The sequence below is a fragment of the Protopterus annectens genome, chromosome 3.part1, assembly GCF_019279795.1.
Source record: "Protopterus annectens isolate FY-2018-M chromosome 3.part1, PAN1.0, whole genome shotgun sequence".
Classification (NCBI taxonomy): Eukaryota; Metazoa; Chordata; order Ceratodontiformes; family Protopteridae; genus Protopterus; species Protopterus annectens.
In genome coordinates, this window is record NC_056732.1 from 279,348,834 (window position 1) to 279,368,127 (window position 19,294).

A 19,294-nucleotide genomic window follows, 5' to 3' on the forward strand; every position below is an offset into this window, starting at 1 on the left:
GAATTGACAGTGCTGTTTCCATGTTTCTCTCACACACATCTGATCTCTCCTCTCAGAATGCAGCTTAACTTAACCTAAACAGTGCTGTTGTCGTTTCTCTTGTATACACCCACAACAGAATGAACAGTGCTGCTTCCGTTTTTCACCCACACCCCGGCCCACACACAAAAAAAATTGATTTTGCCACTGTGTTCCTTCCAGTCCTGTGCACAGTATCAATACATTATTAACATCATCATTACATTTTATTTTGCCTCTGACAAAAAAAATCTTCCCCTTCACTTTAATAGGTATGATAATTACTTAAATAAAAAACATTTGAATATTCTCCAGCATAGTCTACAGAAATTCACACCTGATGCAAAAGGAGCAATCTTACCTTCAAAGTCAATAAATACAGCATTAAGAGACATAGCATGCAGTACAATTTGTCCAGAATTACTAAGTAAGAAGTGGACAATTAGGTGGGGAACCTAACTTATAAAGTAAGCATCAATAACAGAAAATAATCTTGACAGACACATGCACAGCTTTCAACATTTCACTTCCAAAATGTGGCACTCTATAGACTCTCTCACAACAAATGGGCAAAATATGGAACGCTTGTTAACAGATTACAAGTGACTTCAACTATGAGACTCAAAGATGGCGCAAATGTACTTTACATATATAACAAGTTATTTGATGAATTGGTATGATTTTGTATTATTTATCATGGTAATTAGTTAACACGGAATGTATGACAATCTTTTCAACATGGAACAGAGAGGAATATCGACTTTGTGACTCAAACAAGTAACGTTCCTCGTAAGGTCTACTTGAAAGAACAACCACATCATATAACATTACATCTTCCATTTTTATGGGGAGGTATCCTCTTCTTCCAATGTCTATCTTCCTTGAAATCCTAGCCTTAGCCACCCATGGAATAATAAAAAATGGATCTACAAGGCCATTTTACAGTCATACATTTTCTCAAACCTCAGTCTAACGTTCATAAATTAACCTATGTAAACGCATATCAAACATTACCAATTGAAAGGTAAAGTGTACTTTTCTTCGAAATTTTGTTTTATTTAAACTTGGGCCACACCAGAATGCAGCTTAACTTAACTTGCAGAATGTAACTGTCGTTGCCATTTCTCTTGAACACAAGTTAACAAAAAGACCTGGTGACCTGGTAAGTAACCCTTCTCACAAATAAAGTAACAAAAAGACCTAGTAACAGAATTTTTACCTTACCTGGAGGAGCCAAGGAAAGAAGGCACGGCCTGTATAACATGCGGACCGGTCAAATGCGAAAGTTAAGTTAAATTAAATTAAGTATAATACGCAGACTGGTGTAATGCAAAAGTTAAAGTAAAATAAGTAATGGCTCAGGCATTCTCTGACAGGTTGTCTGCACATCATCACGGATGCCCTGCACCGTGCACATGATGACATCATTCATTCAAAAAAAAAATCCTTCAAATAAAACAAAACCCAGGAAATTTGGAAATTAAAGGGGCCACTCAGGAATTCATGTCACCTCATTATTTTGCCCTCAAAACCAGTATTTACTGAGGATTTCGGTACGGTTGAGAGGTATGGCACCGCTTAGAGACTGACATGCAAAGATGTGTCATGGTCATGGTCAGAACAACACCAGAGAGCATTTCATGTCCTGAAACAGAAAACTATCAGTCCATCAACCCTCAGATACTATGATGTTCACAAACCAGTTACTCTTCCTTGTGAAGAGGGTAGACCAGTAGCTTATGTGTACAGAACTTTAACCCAAAATAAAATGCAATATGCTCAGATAGAGAAAGAACTCTTGCCAATAGTGTTTGATGTTTAAAGTTCCATGATTATATTTATGGCAAACCTATCCAGACTGAAACATATCACCAACCTCTAGTCACTGTTTTGAGAAACACATGATGTTGAAATTGGAAAAGTATAATTTTATTCTTGTTTACACAAAAGACAAATTTCTTTATCTTGCTGATATATTAGCCAGATAGCCCAAAAATACCACTGAACAACATGAAAATGAGAAACTTGATTTTGAAGTCATGGAAGAGAGAATTTTTTCTTCCACATGTCTTGATGAGATTAGAAGTTATACAGCCTCAGATCCAATACTTCAGCAGCTCAACCGCTTTATCAGTTGGGGATAGCCATCAAAGTAATCTTGCTTACAAGTACAAGTGCAACCTTATTTTACTTACAGAGATGAGATTTTGTTTGACAATGGTATCATTATGAGAGGTCCAATAGTGATTGTTCCAAAATCCTTGCAACAAGAGTATCTTAGTATTTTGCACTGTGGCCAGCCAGCAATTGATTCTATCAAAACAAGTGTGAGAGGATTAGTATTTTGGCCTTCTATATCAAAGGAAATAGAGAGAGTACTTTCATCTTGTTATGTATTTAATAGTACTAAGCCACATCAACAGAAAGAACTACTTCAGCTAAACCAGATTCTTGAACTACCTTGGCTGACAGTAGCTATAGTAATTTTGAGTGGAATGGTCAACATTACTTAACGTTAGTAGACTCTTATTCAAATAGGTATGAGATTGACCTATTTCCTAATCTAGCATCAGTTACCGTCATTACTAAGATGAAGCATCATTTTGCAGTCCATGGTAGTCTGCACAAAGTTATTTCTGACATTGGTACACAGTTTGCAAGCCAGCAGTTCAAATGATTTGCTGAAGAGTGGAACTTTACTCATGTTACGAGTAGCCCTGAGTATCTGCAGTCAAATGGTTTAGCAGAACATGCAGTTCAAAGTGCGAAAAAATTACTAGAGAAGTCAAAATGAGACAATAGTGATGTTTTCTTGAATCTCTTAACTCTCAGAAATGTTCCTCATGATAAACATCTTGGTTCACCTATACAGAGACTTCTGTCGAGACAAACCAGAATCACACTGTCAACTAGCAGTATATTATTGGTTCCATGTGTCAAGAACAACAGATCAGTGAAAGCCCATCTATTAAAGAAGTGCTTCTCCTATAAGTCTTATTATGATAAGACCAGCAAATTGCTCAATCCATTACGAGAATGGGAGATAGCGGGGATGCAGATGACAAAAGTTTTTGATTGGACTGGAGTCATGAGGAGTATATGTCCAGAGCCAAAATCTTGCATTGTGGAATTGCAAGGAGCAGAATTTAGGTGGAATCAGAAACATGTAGTCATGGTGTGTGAGTCTGTATTGCAGTATCATACCTGTGAGAGAGAGACTATATCTCAGAGTGAGTTTTCCAGAGTTCCAGTTCCAGAGGACGTTCCAGTAAATATCCCTGTTCCTGAGAAGAATCCCAAAACTCTTGAAGCAAGTTGTTCATCAAAGACTGTCCCTGTTGCTGAAACCAGTTCTGATTGCTATATCAATAGATCAGGTCGCATTTCCAGACGATGTTTTAGATACACAGCAACTTGGACAAGAAAGTTGTGTTTATTTCTTATCGTCTGTACCGTATTGCATGTTTCTTTTCAAATGTCATTATACTCTGGGTAATTCATTAAAAAGGGAGGATGTAGATCAATATGTATGTATATCTTTAAGACGCTCTCTAGGGGCTTGCACAAGTGTATAAATACTGAGCACGTGCTAGCCTGACTGCCATTTTGTAGTAAACTGTTGAGATGTAAGCATGCATGTCTGAGTAGTCTGTCAATTAATCAGTTTGTTTATATTTTGTACTGCTGCTGTCCATCCTGATGTGTTTCTATATAATAAAGCATATAAGCAAACTACCCTGACTGTTTGTCTTCAATGGTAAACAAGATAAGCGACAGCTTGCACCTTACCAAATTGATAGTACCTCTCTTATGAGTTCTGAAGACTGACCTAATTGTCTGAGAGTTACGGCCTATGTTGAGAATGATCTCTCATTTGATTGCCCTGTCTTACTTGTCGTCCGAGAGTCCTTCTACCTGACACAAGTGATCTGCAGGAGCACTTCCTGTAGATCCTAAGCAATCACAGTTTCACTGAGCTCCTCCCTTAGTAAGTCTATTCTACAGTACACTGCCCATTTTGGAATGTACCTTGCTAAACATCTTAAGCCAAATGAAACATCCAAAAGGTATTTAATAAAGATTTTTGGATTACACAGCCTAAGCTACCACAAAAGATTAAAGACCCTATCCCTCTACTCTGTCTCCTACAGAATCCAAAGTAGTGATTCCACATCATGTTTTGGAGCTTTCATAGAACTATCAGTTTAATCAACACTCAAGACAATGACATTAACTTCCATCTGAGGACCAACAAGTACCTGGTGGCTTGAGAGATTCATAACGCAATGAATTCTGTTCCTTTAGAATAAACTGTATCTAGACTTAAAATAGAATAACACTGTGTCTGCCTACAAAACCAATGTAGACAGTTGGGTGAGAGACAACAAACTCATACTAAGGGTGTGTGATAAAATCTTGTTACCATGAAAATTTAATATTGCTGATTGCTGTAGCTAAGCTTGTAATTGGCTTTTCAGTCTTTCACTTTAGAATGAATCTATGAACAAGAATATTAAAAAAAAAATCCCAAAAATGGAATTGGTAATGAAATTAAGAAACATATTGTTGAAATCGATGACGATGTCTAACAGTTTGTGTCGTTGCCTTTTAAAGATGGTAATGGCCTGAAGTAATACAGATACAAAACAAATACATTATAAAAATTCAACAACGCTGACTTCTTTTTTTTTCGCAATTTGATTTTTATTAACATTTTTAAAGACACAAATACAGAATCAGTTACACGTCACGCAATGCAAATAGGTTCAAAACAAATAAGTGAATATACTTCATGCAACCTGCTTAGGCACAAGTACAGTCAGTCCTATATAACAAAAAGAAATATTAACCTTCATTAAACAAGTGATTAAGAGATTAACAGACAGAGAGGTGCAAAATTTATTGACAAGTATTTATTATGCAGGTGTGTGGAGGTATATCAGTACGCCTAAACCTATTTGATTTAACTGTATACAATATATACACATGACTGTCACTGAATGAATGGGTGTTAGCATAAGAAAGCTAAATGTTAGTGCTTGCACAGGGGTAGGAAAAGATATTGTAGAGGGTTGTATTGTTTGTGATCATTCAAGGGTTATGTTGGAGGTAGATATTAAAGAGAAGTATTTGCCACAGAATTAACAATCCAAATGAACTAGGGGAATTAGATGAGGCCCGAAGGAATAAAAGGGAGGATGGAGGTCTACCTAAGTAGGATGTTGATTAAGAGCATCTAGGAGGTTACTCCAATACTTCTGGAAGAAGCTTAATTTCTTTTTGCTTGTTGTCTTTAGTTTACTTACCAAAACATATTTAACAGCCATGGATTGGAAGTCCTTCCAGGACATTTTGGCTCTGTCTAGCCAGTTTAAAGTAATGTAAGTTTTGAGGAGCACACAATGTCACGATAATATGTTTAGTTTCAGATTTAAATGAACCCAGGTAAATATTTAATAGCGCCATTTCCCAGGATCGGGTTGACTTTGTGTATCCCATTTTCTCCAGTTGTGCTCGTAAGGAGCACCTAAGTTTATACACGTTTTTTACAGGACCAGAAAATGTGGAGTATGTCTGCCACTGAATTAGGGCAAGTTGGGCATAGAGGTGAGGTGTTTGGGTTAATTTTATTTAGGAATGACGGCGTGTGATAGGCGTTATTGTTTATCATGAGCTGGGTATAGATTAATTTTTTGAAGGGGGTTAATTTCATTGTTGCATCAATTGCATCAAGTTTTTGGCTAAGTGTAATTTCTCTGTTTTGTCCAACCCAGTACTTAGAGAATAATATATTGTCTTGGTATTTTATTTTTGTTACTAGTCTATAGACATTGGAAAGCATTTTAGTCCTTGATAGAAGTTGGGTTATTAGTGTCTGGTAAAGTTGGTATTCCGGGGGGAAACTGTCATCATGTCAGTGACCAAAGATATTAGGTATAGTATTTGTTTGATGATTATATAGTATTTTTTACTGACTGCCAAAGAGGATATGATGTCAATAGTAAGTCTTTAAACAATGCTGATTTCTGAAATTCTCTTTCAAGTCATGTAATGAACTCCACCCAAACAAAATATCAGTTGCATGACTAAAACTCTCAGTTCATAAAGTTTAGCCTTTTTTCATAAGCAATGAAAGGGTTTTACAGGAAACAAAATACAGCTCCTGGGGTAAGCAATTCTGAATAAATATTTGCAGATATTGTTTCACAGATACAGAGAGGGACATTCAGACTAACAACAACAAAATAAGGAAATTAAACAAAATAAACAGATTTACAAGGCAAAGAGAGATGTCTGAAGGTTGTCAAGTAAATGCAGTGCAGAACTAAATATTATTTAAATATAAAGTACTAGTACAGCACAGTAAATGACAACAGCAAGAAATACGACAGCTATAAAATGATTTGGTTCAAAATATGAAACACCATCTGTGCAGCATAGTAAACATGAAACATAATGTACCTGACAAATGATGAGTTTCTGTATTTCGTTATACGTTTCCTTTAAGTGATATTTTACAGTTATTTAACTTTGCTGTTTTACTGCTGTATTACTTTATTTACACATATATTTCTGCATATAATAAATAACAGGACAAATATGTGTGTACAAGTTGAAGGGACCACTGTAAATCTGTACAGTCTTGCATCAAGCAATTTTTTAGTTTCGCATAGTAAGGTTTTGTAATTAGTACTATCACTTAGCTTAATGAATGTGTCTTGTTTCAAGTATAATACAGATTTCATTATAGTTACAACTTTGGTGTCAAAATGAGCCCTAAAACCTGCCTTCAGTTAATTGCCTAACATCACTTCATACAGAAAATGCTGCATATATTATTCCTTAATATTTTTAATAAGTATACAAATATAGATGTAATCAAATGTCATTTTTTAAAACATAGCTAGATTGTGAAGGTAGTTTCATTTTCTGGCTTTAGCATATTTATTGGTAAATCTCAAACTGAAGAGTAATGAAATTACTCAGTATGACTCTGTAGACGACAGGTTTGCACACCATGTTTTGTACCATATTGTCTTCTCTAAAGTTTTCACTATTGATCTTATTTGTCTTTAAAACATAGGAGTAAATGTCATTATTTATCATTTACAGTTGGACCTGAAAGCTGCTTTGAACACTCATCCAACAAAGTGAATCTGGAACTGTCAGTTACGACTGCCGAGACAGGAAATGGATGTTATGTATGAGAGCCCAGTATTTGTGGTGGGGGATGCACTTTACTAAAAACTATAAGGGCGCACTGAGATTCACGGATATGGTAGACTGTTACACTATTCATTGAGGTACAAAGTAGACAGTGTTTGACATCTGAAGATTTCAGTGTTTGACTCCTGGTTATGAGTAGCAGAGTCAAATAAATAAGTTATTACCTTGAATGTGAATATGAAGAGAAGGCACAGGACAGAGTGTTGTTGAGAATTATTAGTGGATTTCAAATTTAATTTAGAAATGTAGGTATATATAGAAGGCTCATATCCAAATTAAGCTGTGAGGCTGGAATCTGGATTTCATAAAAGGCCATCTGGTTAGTAATAAAACTCTTTATTGCACAAATAAAGCTTTTTGAAAATATTTTCCAATAAAATAATAAGTTGCTGAATAGATTCTTCCAGGTTCACTATTCTAGTTGATGGGAAGGTCTGAAAACCTCTTCTTCCCTACACTGCCTGAAGTATTAAAAGTATTAGAAGTATACGTTCATTTACTTTGACTAACAGTTGAGAAGAAGACCTAAAAGGTCCCTTTTGATCTGCATCAGAAGCAAAATCTCAGATACATTTCTAACCACATTTTTAGAGGTATCATTGTCAATTGCAAGTATTATTAAATGTTTGGTCCCTAGTGTTTCAGTTTCATAGGCAGCACTGTACCTATTTACTTCATTCATAATTCTATTTTCACAATTATCTGTGTCGTATAACTTGATTGTTTTCATTTTAGATGTGTAGATATCCATGGACATGCAAATGATTCTTTAATATCATGGTCCTGTATTTCTATGCCTTGCCCTTGCATTCCATTCATATTTGAGTTCCAGTGGAAGCTTAATAGCATTGTAATGCAGATGGGTGCATACCTAATGAGATTACAAGTAATTTTAGATAGTAATATAAACACTGAAATTTCTATAGAAGAAAAGAGACTGTGACTTAAGGATGCATTAAGAGAGAGGAAACTGGGATAGCATTCTCTACAAAGGGAGTCAGGAAAATGTGAACTCCTCCTTAGTAAGAAAATATGGAAGCATTAGAAGGTATGTCAAAATCTAATCTAGCTACAGATACCTATAACATACTACATAGAAATGCATTAACTTTTCTTCCTGGTTATATTATCTCACCACAACCAACATCTAGACTAAGCATATCTATTAACAATCATTTCTATAAGCTTTCCTTCTTCTGTCCACTTTGGATGTGCAATCCGCTAGGAGGCAGAACATTTGTATTTAATTAAAAGACTCCCAAATGCAAAATAATAGGGCAAGGTACCCTACCTCTGTCAAAAATGTCTCTTTTAATGAAGTGCGTTATAATAGAAGATTGAGTGCCATCACAATAGGAAAGTATTGATGATTCTACACAATGGTAGAAGTTGTGATAGTCAATCAAATTATCAGGCTATAACAATAATCACTTTCCTTGCTAATCTACTTGAAAAAAGCAGGTCATGTGTGGGAACTAAATTATTTCACAAAGATTGCCTCCGATCAGCTACAAGGCATGGCTTCAACCAAATGATTGTATCTCTCAGTAAATTTTAAACTGAATTTAAAGAAAAGTGTTTTAATACAAATGGAGTACAAGAACAAACTACAGTTTTTTGGTCTCCCCTAGCAGGTCATTTGAGCAACTGACAAGTATGACTTGAAGTACGGGCTGGATATCTGTGAATGAGGAGGCCAGATATCCAGCAAGCCTTGAATGGGGCAGAACTAAAGTGAAGAAGAGAGGATTGGGTCCTGAAGTAATAGAGCCTGAGGCCATACTTTTCAATTACCTAAATTTTCAAGAATTTTAAGGTTTTTGCCACAGTTTTAGTCTACTCCACATAAAATGTCTGATTTTCTAACAAATCATTAGGGATTTATGCCAATAAATAATTACATACTTTTGAGTTTCAACCTTCATATCCTTCAGAAAATGCATGCTAATGCAAAACATGTTATACTAGCAACTTTCTCAGTTTACTTTAGCAATTGTTACTAATACCACAAATGAGTCTACAACTGCTGAGGTTGTTAAAAATAGAGAACAGATATTAACGTTGTAGATATAATGACATTTCTAGGTAAAAAATCTTTAATTTTTTTACTCGTTGCTCCTTTGTTCATTGAAAAATTCAGATTCATAAGATATATATTTCTACTGCCTTACAATTTAAATTAGGAAAATCTGAGGTTATCCCTAGTCCATTTTTGGATCATAGCTCTTTATGTTTAAGATAAGAAGTCAATACTAAGAAATTAGCTCTAATGTATAGAATATTCATTTATTTAACTAAATTACCTGATTCAAACATTGGTTAAATAAAAAAATATAGGATTATATTATATGGAACTTATTAATAATAAATTACTTGGTGATGTTATTCTTTGGGATTATTTCAAAATTCATATTTATAAAAAAAAAAAATAAACATTGGTGCATCAACAAAATGTAAAATTGGAATGAAAATATAAATAAATTACAAGAGAGACATACATTAGAAAAACTAAAAGTACAAAAAGGTGATATACAGTATATAGTAGATATATAGGTGATTATACGGTAGTATAATGATAGTTAGAGTTATGATAAATGAATAACTAAAATCCTAGCCAAACACCAATATCTGTTTTAACAGAATGGTTTGAATGTGTTACCTTTTTGCCCTCTGGTTTGGATATTTCTGATATTTTGCTGGCACTTAATGTTTATGGGCATTGGCCTTATTTTAAACTCTGTGTTTCCTAAGTATTGCCAAGCATTCAACTTATGTTGTCCCGATAAGGTCACTAAAAAGCCTGAAACATGCATTTCCATAGCTAGTAATGTATGGTTTTACTGGCCTAAATGTACCCACAGACACTTAAAATATGAAAAGTAAAAAGTCATGGGCACTTAGAAGCCATGTAGCTAAAACACTGTATGTTCTTAAGGGATCATTTCCATGTATCCCATGGGCATCCACTACAGGAGGTTTAAGGTATTACACAGTTAAGACTCGAGCTCGGCTGCTATTTTTTTTCTTGATATATGTGTACATGTATGTATGCATGTATGTATGGATTACTATCATTTACTTGACGTGGACTTGATCGAATGGTCATATCACTGACTCACGACTGCAAAAACTCACATTGCAGAAGTCTGGTATTGCCGAAATATATGTCGAATGTGACCCAGGGATGAGCGTTAACATGGGTCAAGATAGGGCCAAGATTTGGACATTGCCAGCATTCTAGTATCGGGTAAATGATAGTAAACCTGTATGTATAGAGTAGTAACAGTAATAATAATAATAATAATAATAATAATGAGGTTATAAGGAAAAGAAATAAGGGTTGTAGGCTGGCAAATTTTATGTGGAGGATGCTGCCCTATGTCAAACAGCATAGCAGTGATATACTGCATATGACCCAATTGACCTGAGATCAAATAGCATCTGAGGCATTGAAGAAACCAGGCAGTGGAACAAGGGATTGAGCAGCAGACATGAGCTCACCCATCCTGGGGACAGTCATGCAGTCTGACTGTTGTACTGTTGACCTTAGCAGAAGAATGGCAATCTAGAAAGCAGCATTACAGGCCAGAATAATCATGATGCACATTAAGTCAGGGGGCCTGGCCATGCATGCAATCCACACATTTTCACCCAGGGCAGCAATGATTTTTAAAGTGACAGTCAGCAGTTGGAGGGGTTTAGATTGTGAGACAAGGTCAGCCAGACCATGAATGGCATCCTCTCAAACTCCCTACTCTCAACTCTAAGAGGAATGGTTGGCTTAAAACAACTCTCACCTCTACCAATATACAAATGGGTTATAGGGCTTGTGCTTTTGTTGTGGAATCAAGAGAAAAATCACAACTCTCTAACACAAAGCTCTGAGCAGAAGATACAAAAGCAAACCAAAATGAAACACCTTTGGCTCAGGAGTTCATGAAGAACGTAAATAATGCTGTTTTAAATATTGTACATACAACTATTGTTTAACATTTTGCAAATAAACTGCTATTTTAAATAGGGCTATTACTTTAAGACTGGCAGGATCCTTGCTGTATTAGAGTAGGTTTTCACTGGTCCGTTGCTTAATGCAGCTAATCAGTGGTGTATAAAAATGAGTGCTGATGTCAGAGTGTTTGGCTCTTCCTGGGTGAGAATTCTGTACCCAGATCAGCAGTTCTGTGAGAGGCCCTCCAGTATAAAGAAGGACCTTGAAGAAAACACCAGAGGAAACCTGGACTAATATGAGACACACTGAGAGATATACTAAGAAAGTCTAGCTCCCTAATGTACTGGACATGGTTACAGTTAGTTCAGTTTATTTTGATATTCCAAACGATGCTTTTGGAAGAAAATGATTTATTGTTCTTGCAGCCTGTCTATATTTTATAGTTCTACGCATGCTGATAGTCTCTTTGCACATGATGCTGAATATGTGCTTATGATGACCATATGGAAACCATAGCATGTGGCAGTACTCCATTATAACGCCACACATGCAGAGACACAGATTATGTTACATTGACTCTTTGGCCTGTTGAAAGCCCATGCCAACTCTCTCACCATGTTTGGGTGCACTTCAGCAGAACTGAGCCATAGCTGCCAAGATGTCATTGGCATGTTGCTTGCTGTGTAATTTATTGGTTAGAAAAATTGCCAGGCAGTCAAGTATACTGTTATGACTGGACCACATGTGCAAAAAGGCAACAGGAAAGGCACATCATCGTAATCAACTGAAAAGTGTATATTGGAAAGCTGACCAGCTGTCACTCAAATATCTTCTAGAGACTAATGAACAGTACATAGCAGTAAAGGTGACAATGGCAAGGTCTATTCCAGACATATGGTGTCTGATAATTACACATGACAGTGGTCTGTCACAGAAAAAACATGGTGCATGCAGTGTTAATACCAAGCTTTGTTGGTCAATGCATGGTCAAGTCACACTGTGATTCAGACAATCCTGCATTTGCCATATAGGCGGGAAGGTGGAGCAGATTACCAACATCATCACAATTACTAGTGGTTAGAGATGTAAAAACAAATGTCTATCTAAATAGACTGGGGGGTCTGTATAATAGACAATTCCCCCTGTGACTGGAAGGGGCTACGACTATGTGAATGTGACCGTAGGCAAAGACAGAAGTCTGGAGGTGAAGGTACTCTGTGTCTTGACAAATTCCTCCTGAAAAGGGTAGAGAAACCACTTCATGAATATAAGCTCCAGCCACTATGCTGGCTTTGCTGCACTGTGGCTTGAGTTCATCTTGACAGGAGTGGTGTCAACTGAGGACCATGATCTCCATGAAATAATTTTCTGAGATGTTTTGTCAGTGAAGACATCAGATGCAGGTTACGTGGCGTAATCTGTGATCCCCCCACTACATGGCACACCAGCTAGTGTCCTACCTTGAACTCAGACAACACTGCCATAGTGGGAGATGATGGTAGCATTGGCGATCCTCCACATGGAGGTGGAGCAGGAAGTAATGTGTACCACTCTAACTCTCATAAGGCTAATCAGTACTGTGTCTTGGATGCTGTGAACCAGTGGCTCCATCCCTTGTCTTCCAATAAATGCAAACAGAACAATAGAAGTTTTAACTCAGAAGTAATCCATAACATGTATCATTCAACTATTGATAACTTCCTAAGTTAATCGGGTAAAAAACAAGCAGATTACATACCTATACATATTACTAAACATGAAACTCCACTCCAATCATTATATCAAACTGAAGTTAAAACATGAACTCAGAAAATTGCCCTCTTTGTACATCAACTTATGTTTCTGTGATTCAAGCAGGTATTCCATACCTTGTAACTTCCTTATTCACAGACCTGTATATACCTCTTTTCTGTTTACAAGCTAGTCTGTTCATCTTTGTCACAGACTTTAAATGGAGAACAAAAGAGACATTGCATTTAATACTAGCAACAGAACCTGCAGACATCATTTTTTCTTTCTATTGCAGCAAAACTAGCTAATCTAAGTAAAATTGCACAGTACACACCTTTGGACAAATAATTCTGTAGAAATCTCTTTGCCTGGCTATATGTATTGGTATATCCAAGCTAAAGAATTAAAATCCAACAATATCTGCTAATTCAATCAAACAAAAATGAAAACAATAATAGAGTTTTTTTTTCTTCACATTGCCTTCTAAAAGTCTGGAAAAAAGTAATTTGTGCTCACTAAGATGTGAGCCACAGTCTTACAAATTTAAAAGTTTGCTAAAACAATTCTTTCAGTTCAGATGCAAATGCAGCTTTTGTGTTAGGCAATTCAGCTAATATATGCTCTCTTCTAACTATGATCTTAGATTTAGTCTCAAATTAATACTATCTCTCAGCAAATCTTCCAGGCAATCACCACCAAAATGTGTTTTTCTTAATCATGGCTCTCTTTTCTATATTTTCATTCCTTGCCACCCTTTACTGCTTAAATAAATAAATAAATAAATGTCCTGTTCTTAAATTTTAATTCTGGTTCTTTTTCTTCTCCTTCAGTTACTGTTAGATAATGCATTAGTTCATATAAATATGACGACTTGCAGAAAGATGTGCCGTTAAAACTGTGTTAAATGTACAATGTATACACAACTGCTTCTAAAGTACAGTAAGGTACACCAGTGATTCTGTGTGAATTATCCAGATGAATTACTAGTACTATGACTCTTTGCATAACCAATGAATGTTGCCACTCAAGATACAGTGTGATTTTGCTTGTATGTTAATATGTATTGTAAAACCTGAAATTATTAATCTATATTACTTTATACAGCTACTCACATTTATTATATGGGCACTGTTTTTATACAGGGGCTATCTTTTCTTATCATTCATTGAAAATGGGCACCTGCTCAGATGAAGTCCCATTACAACAGATATATATATATATATATATATATATATATATATATATATATATATATATATATATATATATATGGGTCATATATATATATATATATATAGGTCTACTTTGTAATATCAAAAGTTCAAAATCTTGAAGAATAACATGCCGAGGCAAGAATCCCAAAACTTAAAATACTGAACTGAGTAAGTTTTCCCAGGGCAAATAAACCCTTGCCCAATGCGGGGAATCATGCCCTTTCTCCATTGTAGTACAATCCCAGAGTTGGTATATATAGTTGGTGGGAGTGTGGGGCATAGTTCCCCACCTAAGTGGGTTTTAGATAGTGCTGTGTGTTTCAATGTTGTATCAGGCAAGGGTTTACCTGCCCTGGGAAAATTTACGCAGTTCAGCATTTTAAGTTTTGTGATTCTCATGTCAGTATTTTGGTCTTCGGGATTTTGAAATTATGGTATTGAAAAGGTCGAATTTCAGTATCTCGAGACCATAAAGTCGAATTCACAAAACACCGACAGCCCAAAACCACGAAACTTCAAATCGCGAACACAAACCATACACCACACTGCACATACAGCACAATACCCACACTACAAAAAAACACACACACACACAAACATAACCCCACACATCTACAAACCCACACTACATATAAGCAGGGGGGCAAGCCCCCACACACCCCTACTTATATATATATTAACTCTGAGATCGCACAAACAGAAAAAGACAGTAAACTCACACCCAGACATTCTACAGTCCCACTCACACACACACACAAACACCACCACATCCAACACTTAAACACTCATACTTTTACCTGCCTACCCTAATCCACACGTACAACTTACAAACACACTCACATACACTCAAACACCTACCCAATACCCTTACAAACACCTACCCAATACCCTTACAAAACACTCACTTACCTTAAATTCTACCTAAATCCACACACTACACTGGACACCATCCACACAATACATTACACGTCACGTAACGTAAAGCCATAACCGTGAATTCAACTTAGTCTGATTCGTGATTATGCATTTTCGCTATTTTGAAGATTCAACTTTATGGTCTCAAGATACTGAAATTTGACATTTCAGTATTTCGAGATTATAAAGTGAATCCATATTATTTATATATATATATATATATATATATATATATATATATATGTGTGTGTGTGTGTGTGTGTGTGTATTGCTGTAGTAGTCCAGAAATGGAACCCCCCTCATCACACGTGATTTTTGAAACTGTATAGTACGCCAGTGGTACTAATAATTTAAAGAAAGAGGGCACACATCTTCTATCAGCCTTCTTCCAGGAGCAAAAATAAATGACCTTGTATGGCAGAATTTTGCATGAAAGTTCCTTAAAATCTACAGCAGATTTTGTTCTGTCTCTTTGATGATTGCTTATATTTTTCCATCATTTTTGTTACTCTGTTTATTAAGAATCTTTTGGAGTAGTATCCTGCATTCCTATTGGAGGAGGTATTTGATATTTTGTATTCAAATTTTATGCTATTAGAAGTCCAGAATTTTGACTCAATGTATTTACTTTTCAAAAGACGCCATACCTATTTTCAAAGTCAGCAGATTAAGAGTATGCCCAGGCTATTGTATAAACTATCATATGGTACTGTACTTTAAGCTACATATCTTGAAATATATTCATTGCTATTTGTATTACTAATTATACAAATAAATATAGTTCTTCATATTTCTGCAAATAACTCAATAAAAAAGCACTCATAGGGGAATTTCTTGTTCTTACATGAGAGATTTTGTCTCGTTAACAAAAAAGTGTTCTGACAATATAAGTCTAGGTCATGCATGCTCCAAGATATGACAATTTGTTTCTGAAACTTTAGAGAAAAATACCATCCTCGATTTTTGTGCATTATAATATATTATGCTATTAATGTAATGACTGTGAATGTACTCACTGTTATTGAAAAGCAGATTGTTTACTAACAGTATTGTTGTTTGTTTGTTTTCAATAACTTTTATTACTCACAAAATAGTTGCATTTGTTTGTCCTATGAATTTTAACTTGATTTTCTAGAACATGCTCTGGAATATAACAGTATAATTAGACTGCTAGTTGGGTGATATTCCACAGCACAGAGGTGCTACAGAATTAACACAGTTTTACTCTTGGCAAGCTATGATCACAAGTTCATCTCAGACTCTGGTGCATTTGCTTGTCACCTAACTGACCCAAATGGAAGGAAAGGCTTCACTGAAAGTCCAATGGATAAATAAACAAACATTTAGAAAACTAAAACAAAAATCTATTGTCTTCAGAAACAGTTATGATGGTCCCTTTTATCTCTAACCAGTTCCCAGTACGTACAAATGCATCAGAAATAGGCCTTGGTTTAGTGTAGCACCAAAGAGTAGGGGGTGAGGAATGTTCTTCCTGTTATGTTAGCTACAAGTTCAGGAATACTAAGAAAAAATATTCAGTAATACAAAGAGAATGTTAGGTAATCAGGTGGGTTCTCTCCACCTTAGAATATTATCTGCTAGGCAGGAAATTGACCCTATTTACAGACCAAGCCCTCCTTCAGAGACTGTATAGACAGCAATAACAATCCTAAGCTTTCTTGTCAGGCATCTAGATCATACATCACATGGGCAACTAGCACCTTAATGTTTCTGGTCTGTTTAGTGCAACAGTCCATTCAGTGGGGCTCAGACAGATGGTTGCTCACTTGCTGGGGTCATCCGGCATAATAATAGCTGTCAAGGTTGCTGAAAGTCATCTTACCAATCTCCTAGCTGCAAAGCATGTGTCTGGAAGGAGAAACGAAGAAGGATTACTATAGAAACAAATGGGAACAGTTGCACATGGAGAGTTTTAAAGGCTGCATGTTCACAAAAATGGAAGCTTTCTGTTTCTCTGAGTTTTGTATTAAGCAACATGGGTGTTAGGAGTTTAAAAGGAAGCCAAATTCCCATCCCTCTACCGGAAAGGCTGGGCTTGAAGGGTATTCAGCTTTACTGTAGTTACTGTAGCAAAAGAAATTAGCCCTTTTTAGATAGTTCTGTTGAATTATACCTTGAAGAATTGAAAGCTGTATACGAAGTGAAGCCTGTATGAGAGCACTTGCTGAACACAGAACTGTGTTTTATTCTTCCACTGACTTGCAAGTCTGCAGTATTTTTATTGCCCCTTGTAAATCAACCTGATTTTGAACTACAAAGTGGTGTCTGGAGACTTTTAGGTGGATAGACTTAAGAGAAAAATACTACAATGAATATACATATAGCTTCCTCTACATTTCATTGAAAAAAAAACATTAATCGAGGTTTCAGCTGGATGAAGCAGCCCTCTCCAATCTTCAGTGTTTTAAACCCAGCAGTGATCCTTATACATACCAACTGCATGATTGCACAGTTAAGATAAAAATTATCGAATCACTGATAGTGGGTCAACAATAACAGACACAATTTGCTATTGGATCAACAGAAACGATTTGCTATTGGATCAACAGAACTGGGAATACAAATCAATGAGCTACAAACCAATCATCTGCTCATTAAAATAAGACAGTATTCCAGTATAAAGGTAAACATTTTGAATGGTTGTAATACAAAGCGACAGACTAGCATATATAATAAGTAAAGCACATCTGCTGATGCAAACCTCTCTTCCTTATTTGTATAATGTCTGGCACCACAGGCTTGAAAAGACAACAAACAAGAAATTCCATCTTTTTATACAATCCCTTTCACTGTAATTAAGGTGGCAAACAACAGGAGTGTGATGTGACTCATTACCTACTATATTATTGTAGAACTGTAGATGGGTATGGCACTGCCTAGTAATAAATACACAAACAGTAAAATTAAAATTAGGCATGAACTTCTCTTCTTTTATTATATTTGAATAGTTGAGTTTAAAATTCATACATGCATAGAACATAGTGAAGTTTTCCATATAAACCCAAAGAGATAATTATTGCACTTATTTTGTTAATTCCTTGCCTTCTGAATCAGTTTGAAGAAGTTATGTTGACTTTTCTTAGACAAATTATAAACAGTTTTTGATCTTTTTATTAATTTTAATATTCCATGCATGCATGCTAATAACAACACTCAGAGTACAATTTGAATGACCATAATAAGGGTCAATATGCTGAAGTGTGTAGATGGTATTTATACTGGAAAAATAAAACAGTAGCAGCTACTCCATACCTTATAGTTCATGATCTAGACAAACTAAGGAAAGAATCTCATTGCACAAGTGCCAAGTGTATTTACTGTGAATGTCTAATCAGACTCACTTGTTGGTATAGTAAAACATTCAGCCATCTTGTCTGGCCAGCACTATTGACTGTAATACATAGAAAATGTCATCTATCACTGTGTCGGACATGCAGAGCTTGTAATCCCAGTCACACTGTCTCAAGCCTCCGTCCTAAACTTATCAGTAGAACATCATGCCTACACTGAGTGTAGTTTCCCTCCCATATGTCTCCTCATCTGGCATATTTCCAGAAGCTTGTTTCCTATTTAATTCACTGCTGGTCCCCTCCTACTTTTGCTGTCATGCTCTGTCTAGTTATAATGTAAGGTAAATACACCCTCTCTCCACTGTCAGTAGTTAGCAGAGGTTAAAATGTACCACAGTCTCCCCACAGATGTAGCTGTTAATAAGGACTGTAATATAAAAAGTCATATCACACCATCCCTGTGCTTAAATGTTGACAGCATTTGTGTCCATGGTAGCCCCTCTCCCATTTCTACGGCTACAGCTGTAGTCTACACCCAATGTTTCTGTTGTTTATGATGGGTGACATCCCCATTGTTCATCCCATTTCTGGTATCTAAAGAAGTGTTGAAATATCTGGTGACACCTTGCTCCAGTGCCTCCACTGTTACATGCTTGTAGTTAGCCACTTGAGCCTAGGGCTGTATCCCACTCCCTCACCTGCAGTGATGTGATTAACTGGTTGTGTCTGTGGAAGACTGCTTCTTACCTCTGCGATTTTAATACCAGAAAGTGCTCAAGTCAGGGTCTGATACCCATCATCTCTCTGACCACTGTCTAAAATTAGAAAGTGCCCATGCCTAAGATGCCCATCCCACATTCCAGACTTGAATTAAAACAAAAAGCCAATCTACTTTGCCTGGTTCTGTGTTAAAAATTATAGTGTTCTAG

At 36.1% G+C, this 19,294-nt stretch overlaps 1 protein-coding gene across 4 annotated transcripts in view; it reads right to left on the reverse strand.

Annotated features, from left to right (window-relative positions):
- Positions 1-19,294, reverse strand: part of THSD7A (thrombospondin type 1 domain containing 7A) — a 2,877,792-nt gene that overhangs the window by 1,000,673 nt on the left and 1,857,825 nt on the right. The gene's annotated exons all lie outside the window — the stretch shown is intronic.